The 8506-nt window shown below is 43.1% G+C and overlaps 1 protein-coding gene across 1 annotated transcript in view; it reads left to right on the top strand.

Annotated features, from left to right (window-relative positions):
- Nucleotides 1-4911: 4911 nt before the first annotated feature.
- LOC100952166 (activating transcription factor 7-interacting protein 2-like) overlaps nucleotides 4912-8506 on the top strand; it is a 63337-nt gene continuing 59742 nt past the window's right edge. The window contains exon 1 of the mRNA XM_023509118.1: nucleotides 4912-4927. The gene's annotated coding sequence lies outside the window, so the exon portion shown is untranslated. The remainder of the gene's footprint in view (nucleotides 4928-8506) is intronic.

Genomic DNA, 8506 nt, shown 5'->3' on the forward strand with positions numbered 1-8506 from the left:
CAAGTGATCTTTTTGCTTCAGCCTCCTGAGCAGCTGGGACTATACATGCGTGTCATGGCTAGTCTTTCTATCTTTTGAGTAGAGAGGGGGTCTCACTCTTGCTCAGGCTTGTCTGGAACTCCTGAGCTCAAGCAATCCACCTGTTTCAGTCTCTAAGAGTGCTAGGATTACAAGGGTGAGCCACTGCACTCAGCCAGAATTTCTTTTCCTTTCATGGTTCCCATGTGATCCCTTTCATTTTCAAGGCACCACGCACGGGTTGAGTTCTTCCCATGCCGTGAATCTCTATGACTTTCCTTTCCTTTCTGCTACATCTATTTGACTTGTCTTTTGCTTTTACTTCATGTGATTATAATGTACTTATCTGGAAAATCCCAGCTAATCCTTTCATCTTGCAGTCAGCTTCTTATGACTTAATTTATATTTGTAAGGTCCCTTTTGGTTTCTCATTTTGGGGGCGGGGGGCAGAGTCTCACTCTGTACCCTAGGTAGACTGTTATGGTATCACAGTTCACAGAAACCTATAACTCTTGGGCTCAAGCGATCCTCTTACCCCAGCCTCTCAAGTATTTTTAGATGAGACTACAGGCACCCACCACAATGCCCGACTAATTTTTCTATTTTTAATAGAGACAGAATCTTGCTCTTACTCAAGCTGGTTTCAAACTCTCGAGCTTGAGGGATCTTCCCTCCTTGGCTGCCCAGTGTGCTAAGATTATAGGCGTGAGCCCACCTGCTCAGCCTGTAAATTTTCTTTTGCCATGTAATGTAACTTAACCATAATAGAAATAGTAGAAGACAAAGATTATAGGGTTCAGGGTGGTGCTTGTGGTTCACTGAGTAGGGCACCAGCCCCATATACTGAGGGTGGCAGTTTCGAACCTGGTCCCAGCCAAACTGCAAAAAAATAATAGCCGGGCGTTGTGGTAGGCACCTGTAGACTGAGACAAGAGAATCACCTAAGTCCAAGAGCTGGAGGTTGCTGTGAGCTATGATGCCATGGCACTCTACCAAGGGTGACAAAGTGAGACTCTGTCTTAAAAAAAAAAAAAAAAGATTATAGTGTTCAAATTCTGCCTACTACAGTACTTATTGGAAGAAATGAGCAAACAAAAAATATTCCAACATAAATAGCTAGAAAATTTGCCAAGACCATTCATGTTCTCAGCTTTATCAGTTTTAATAATAATAATCACTCTACATCCTGTGTCTACTATAAGTCGGGAGATGTATGAGAAGCTATATGTCTGTTATCTCGTGTATTTCTTTAAGAAAGTCAAATAGCAGGCTTGGCGCCTATAGCTCAAGCAGTTAAGGTGCCAGCCATGTACACCTGAGTTGGTAGGTTTGAATCCTGCCCAGGCCTCCCAAACAACAATGACAACTACAACCAAAAAATAGCCGGGCGGTGTGGTGGGCTACCTATGGTCCCAGTTACTTGGGTGGCTGAGGCAAGAGAATTGCTTAAGCCCAAGAGTGGGAGGTTGCTGTGAGCTGTGATGCCATACCACTCTACCCAGGGTGAAAGTTTAAAGCTCCGTCTAAAAAAAAAAAAAGAAGAAAAACAAATAGCAAATTGAGAGACTTCACAGTACATTATGTAGTTTGTTGTGAGAATTAATTTAAGTAATATGAGTTGAGTACAGTGCCTGATATAATTAAGAACTCATTGTATCACTTATTGTTGCTTTTCTTGTTATTCCTATTTAGAGATAAGATCATTGTGACCCTGGAAATTGACCTAACTTGCCCAGGACCATGTGGCTAATAAGTAACACAGCATGAATATAGATTGTCTAACTTAAAGTGTGGAAATAAATGGAAAATATTATATGCAAAAAAAATTTGAATAACATAACATCCAGTGATTATCAATTACTATCATTATTATTAATATAAATACTAGTTATGCTATTGCCCTAAAAAGCCATAACATTTCTAAAAGCTACTCAATGTTGACTTAATTAAGTCCAAATTTCTTATCTAGCTAAAACGTACCCACCTCCTATTCCATTCTACATCCTCTCTCTCAGCAACCCTGTATATGCCTTTCAGTTATTTTCTTTTTCTTTTTTTTTCTTAAGACAGAGTCTCACTTTGTTGCCCTAGGTAGAATACCACGGCATCACAGCTCACAGCAACCTCAAACTCTTGGGCTTAAGGGATTCTCTTGCCTTAGCCTCCCAAGTACCTGGGACTACAGGGGCTCACCAAAGCACCTGGCTATTTTTAGAGGCTATTTTTAGGTCTTGCTCAGGCTAGTCTCCAACCTGTGAGCTCAGGCAATCCATCTACCTTGGCCTTCCAGAGTGGATTATCTTCAAAATCATATTCTTTTTTTTATTTTTGATACAGAGTTTCACTCTGTCTCCTGGGCTAGAGTGAAGTGGCATGATCATAGTTCATTACAACCTTGAATTCCTGGGCTTAAACAATTCTCTTGCCTCAGCCTCCCAGACAGCTGAGACTATAAGCATCTGCCACTGTGCCCAAATAATTTGTTCTTTTTTCATAGAGATGGTGTCTTGCTCTTGCTCAGGTTGATTTTGAATTCCTGACCTCAAGCAATCCACCTGCATTAGCCTCCCAGAGTACTAGGATTACAGGCATAAGCCACATCTCCCTGCCATCAAAATCATTTTCACAGTCTCAGTGTGGTAGCTCACACCTGTAATCCTAGCACTCTTGGAGGTTAAAGCAGGTGGACTGCTTGAACTTAGGAGCTGCAGACCAGCCTGAAGGAAAGTAAGACTGGTGGCGGCGCTCGTAGCTCAGTGAGTAGGGCTCTGGTCACATACACCCAGGCTGGCAGGTTCAAACCCAACCCTGGCCTGCTAAACAACAATGACAACCACAACAACAAAAAATTAGCTGGGTGTTGTGGTGGGCGCCTATAGTCTCAGGTACTTGAGAGGCTGAGACAAGAGGATCGCTTGAGCCCAAGAGTTAGAGGTTGCTATGAGCTTTGATGCCTGCCATGGCACTCTACTGGGGGTGGTGGTGGGCTGTGTCTCAAAAAAAAAAAAAAAAAGGTGGAAAAATCCCTCCGCAGGGTGGGGATTTCAGTAGTATAATAAGCAAGGGGTTAATGTTGTTCATTCTTTTAGTCCTGTGCACAGGCTCAGCGGCTCCTGGTCACAATCTGCCATGGCTTATCACTTACTTGGACTTTCTCCTGACATTCTGGTAGAGTAAGGCGCTATAGTTATCTCAGGGCTGCAAGGAGGTTCTGCTGTTTACTTGGAAAAACTCAAAGAAATTGTATCAGTGTACAGAAAAATTAAAAAGTTCTGTTCAGCAATTTGTACTTAGACTTCTCTGTCTCTTCTCCGCTTTTTTCTAAGACTGCTGTTGGTAGGCCACTGGAGCTGAGATAACACTCCCTGTTTCACCCCTGTGAAGTCAAGGCCACTTAGCTGCCTGCTTCAGTTCTGAAGTGAACCCCAGAAACTCCTTTTGAATATGAGGGAGCTCAGACACTAGATAATTATAAAATTTTGTTATAATACTGGTCACAATAAGATAGTTTTAGATTTTTGCCAGTTTCCTTAATGTCTGAGGTAAGAGAGTTTTTTATCTGCTTCTGCATTCAATGTTTTAATATCTCACATCAATTTTCTAGAAACTTCTGGAAAATTCCCTTGAACTCTCCTGACTGAAAGAATGAAAAAAGTAAGTATCTTCATATTACTGTTAAAATAGTATTGACATTTAAAGCCACCTCTCTCTGCCATCAAAATCATATTCACAGATGATGATCTCGGAGATGAAGAACCTGATAGTTTAGAAAATGGGATTCTGTTAATGACTTAACAACATTCTAGACTGACTTTGACTCATTTTTCTGGTAGCTGGAAGTGACAAGGCCAAGTTAGGATGGTTATAATTTCCTGCACTTCCCACACAAAGAGCACACAATAACAACCAATCGAGCACCTATTGAGTGAACCCAGGATAACCATTAAGAAAGGTATTCTCTAGCAGCAGGCCTCCAGGCACCTGGGACAATTTAGGCAACTCAAGAAAAAGATAACAAGCCGGCCAGGTGGCTCTCTTCTGTAATCTTACCATTCTAGAAGGCCCTGGAGGGAGGATCCCTTGAGCTCAGGAGTTTGAAACCAGTCTGAGCAAGAGAAAGACCCGTCAATATTACCAATAGAAAGAATTTGCCTGACGTCCTGGCACTAGCCTGTAGTTCCAGCTACTATAAGGAGGCTGAGGCACAGAGGGTCGCTTCAGCCCAGGAGTTTGAGGTTGCTGTGAGGTGGCTGTAGGCTCCACAGCACCCTAGCCTAAGCGACAGAGAACTCTACCTCAAAATAAATACATAAATGTTTAAAAGCAAAAAGGAAGAAGACAGCAGTGTGAGCACCACTCTCTTAAGTTGCAAAACTTAAAGGGTCATGAAAAAACTCAATAATCAAGATAAATAGTTTAATACAATACCTTAAAATTTCAAATCGGTTAGGTACGTATTTTAGGTGGCTTGTTTTTGTAAATAAACGCTTCTGATAATAATTTTCGAAAAACGATCCAAATTTTCACAGAAACCACCAAGAAAAAAAAAGTAGTGAGACGCCTGCACCCACTGGGTTGAGTGGGTGGTGCGAAGAGATGGGTGAGGAAAGCCCAGGGACTGCAGGGAGGAAGCGCTCCAGGACGCTAACTGCGGGTGGCCCTTAACTGATTTCCACTTTCCCTCCTTGCATGTATCCCCGCCCACTCCTCACACTCGTCTCTGATTGGCTGGGCTGGCACACGTTCGCGCTGCCAATGGCTCGACGTTCGCGCTGCCATTGGCGGGGGCGGAGGGGATGGGCCGAAGGAGATTTACCGGAGCTAGTGCAGGGGGAACCTCCATTGTGAGCGGCCGTTGCTGTGCTGAGCGGTTGTGGGCAGAGCTGCTGCCGGCGCGGCGTCGCTAAAGGTACGTTGGGGTCCGACAGGGGCCCCGCGCGGGCGGCGGTTGGCCGAGCGGCGGTTTCGCGGACGCCCAGCGCTCTGTGAGGGGAAGCCGCGGAGCCTTCAGAGCATGGGCTAGCCGGGCGGTCGTGGTGGAGTTCACCGAATAAAAGGCGTCCGCGAGAGCGCTGGGGTGGATTTGGCCGAAAAGTCACCCCTGAGGGGCGAAAGGAGGGGAGCCCTGGCGAAGCGGGAGTGTGTTGCGTCCCGCTGCTGAGGCGGCTTGCGGCAGGGCTGCGCAGGGAACTGGCCTCAGTGGTGTTGGTTTTCTTTATTTTTTTCTTGACGAGTAAGTAAAACCTTGGTCTTCGCCAGAGGGCTTTGGCAAGTTAACGAATGAGATTTAATTCCTACTCCCGGCTTTGTTATCGTATTCCCTTATTTCCTTGAGTTGTTTTAGTCATCTTTTATCTGAAGAACCAAATGCTGAATTCCACCAGGCGTTCTTGGTGCATATAGTCAGGAAGTAGGTAATAGACCATCAGGGATAATATAAAATGCTGAGTAATGAGGTAAAATGTTGTTCCTCTGTTGAGTTTACCCATGTAGTGATGCTATGATTTAATGAGGAAAGACTAAACTGGTGCTGTGGCTCACACCTGTGATCTCAGCGCTCTGGGAGGCCGGGGCCAATAGATTGCTTGAGTTCAGGAGTTCAAGGTCAGCCTGAACAAGACTGAGAAACCTTGTCTCTAAAACTAGCCAGGTACGGTCGTGGGCGCCAGTAGTTCCAGCTACTAGGACGGCTGAGGCAAGAGGATCACTTGAGGCCAAGAGTTTGAGGTTGCTGTGAGCTATGACAGCATGGCACTCTACCCAGGGTAACAAAGTGAGACTGTCTCAACAAAAACAACAAAAAGATTACTTTTACTAGAAGCTCATTGTTATAAATATTTTTAAAAAAATAAACAATTTCCGTCCTATCTACCCTTCCCCCTTACTTCAATTTTAGCAAGCAAGTTCAAGGATGTGTCTAATCAGGAAGCAATAATTATTTTGCTTTTTCTGTTAAAATCCTGCTGCATTTAGAAAACTGATTTCTACCTTTCCATATTAGTATACTGAAGATTGAACTTTATATTACAACCCAACACATTGCTCGCTTTGTGACATACCTTTCTCTGATGTCAAAACTTATATAGGAAATTATACTGAATAATTCACATTAGAAAAATTGTTAGATCCACTTAGACTGTTTTTCAAGATTGAGACTTAATACTATTTTCATTGTGATTTTTGTCATATTTACTTGTAGCCAGTAAATGACCTGCGACATAACTATTTGCAAAACAAATGGGGAAGAACACTCAAGATAAAGATAATTTAGATCACAGGAAAGCTATTGAAAATGCAAAAAGGAAGCATCCGAAAGAAGAATTAATTACACTGAATTCAGCTTTTGTGAAGGATGCCTTTCTTGGTTTGTTTATCCATCAATTCATTTTTTGGAAGTGTTGGATCTTAGTCAAATAATCTACGTAACTCTCAGTCTTATCTGCAGATATGCACAGAACACATCCTAAGATTGACATCTGCTTCATCAGAAATGCATGAGCCATGCCTTATTGGAAATGATTTAAAACCTAGTGTACTTAGGTGCATCTTGACTTTTCTGTTTTGTTTGCCTTACTGTGTATTTCATTCATTTCAGCCTTTAATTGCATTGTATTACCTTGCTACCTAACAACTTGGTCTCCTATGAAACTATTACATGATCCCTGCATGTTTGCCTTTGCATATATCATATTTCTTTTGTAGTGTGTACAGATGTATTTCATTTGATGTAATTGAAATTTAAGTAATATATTCGTTATTAAAAATAAAAATAAAATTGTAACTTTAAGTGGATGAAGAGTATTCTTATTAAGTTGAAAGAGATAACTCAAAAAAAGAACTGTACTCTTCTATTTCATTCTGTATCCCTGTTTGTTTGTTTTTTTTTTTAGAGACAGGCTCATTTTGTCACTCTCAGTGGAGTGCGCTGGTGTCACAGCTCATAGCAACCTCCAGCTCTTGGACTTAGGCAATTCTCTTGCCTCAGCCTTCCGAGTAGCTGGGACTACAGGTGGCTGCCACAACGCCCAGCTATATTTTGTTGCAGTTTGGCTGGGGCCTGGTTCGAACCCACCCCCCTCGGTATATCGGTATATGGGGCTGGTGCCGCCCCTGTATCCCTTTTATTAACAGCAACTTTTTTTTTTTTTTAAGACAGAGTCTCTTTTGTCAGAGGCTAGAGTGCCATGGAGTCACCTTAGCTGGCAGCAACCTCAAACTACTGGGTTCAAGTGATCTTCCTTGTTTTGTTTTGTTTTGTTTTGAGACAGAGCCTCAAGCTGAGCCCCTGGGTAGAGTGCCATGGCTTCACTGCTCACAGCAACCTCCAACTCCTGGGCTCAAGCAAGTCTCCTGCCTCACCCTCCCAAGTAGCTGGGACCACAGGCGCCCGCCACAATGCCTGGCTATTTTTTGGTTGCAGCCATTATTGTTGTTTGGCGGGTCCGGGCTGGATTCGAACCCGCCACCTTAGGTGTATGTGGCTGGCACCTTAGCCGCTTGAGCCACAGGCGCCGAGCCTCAAGTTATCTTCCTTATCTCAGCCTCCCATCTGGCAGAGCTACAGGTGCCTGCTCCAATACCTGGCTAATTTTTTTATTTGTAGTAGAAATAGGTCTTGCTCAGGCTGGCCTGGAACTCTTGAGCTCAAGGGATCCTCCCACCTTGGCCTCCCAGAGTTCTGGGATTACCTAAGCCCATCACGGTCTCCTATTCTTTTTTTTTTTTTTAATTTTGAGACAGAGTCTCACTTTGTCATAGTTGGTAGAGTGCTAAGGCATCATAGCTCACAGCAACTCAAACTCTTGGACTTAAGCAATTCTTTTCTTTTTTTTTAGAGACAGAGTCTCATAGCCCTCTGTAGAGTGCTGTTACATCACAGCTCACAGCCACCTCCAACTCCTGGGCTTAGATGATTCTCCTGCTTCAGCCTCCCAAGTAAGCTGGGACTATAGGTGCCCGCCACAACACCCAACTATTTTTTGTTGCAGTTTGGCTGGGGCTGGGTTCGAGCCCACCACCCTTGGCATATGAGGCCAGCACCCTACTCACTGAGCCACAGGCACTGCCCAAGAGGTGATCTTTAAACTAGATTTTGAAGGACTGTAGAAGGAGGAAAAGGTTAGGTTTATAAGAATATCAGATTTCATCACAGCAGAAAAACCAAATATTGTTTAGGAAAGATAATATAGTCATGGTACTCTGCTTATCTAGAGAATATTAACTATACTTTTGGGGGGGTTAGTTTTTGGCCAGGGCTGGGTTTAAACCTGCTACCTCTGGCATGTGGAGCCGGTGCCCTACTCCTTTTAGACACAGGCACCACCCAAGAATATTAACTATAAGTATTGATTTAATCGAAAATATGAACTTTACAAATTATATGATCTAAATAGTCATCTGAAACTATTGGAAGGTTATATATGGCTAAAATTTGTAGCTCTAGAAATACTGGTTTCAAAGTATTTAAAAATACTAATATTTATTTTTC

Source organism: Otolemur garnettii, unplaced genomic scaffold (assembly GCF_000181295.1).
Source record: "Otolemur garnettii isolate 467f Iridium unplaced genomic scaffold, OtoGar3 scaffold00369, whole genome shotgun sequence".
NCBI lineage: Eukaryota > Metazoa > Chordata > Mammalia > Primates > Galagidae > Otolemur > Otolemur garnettii.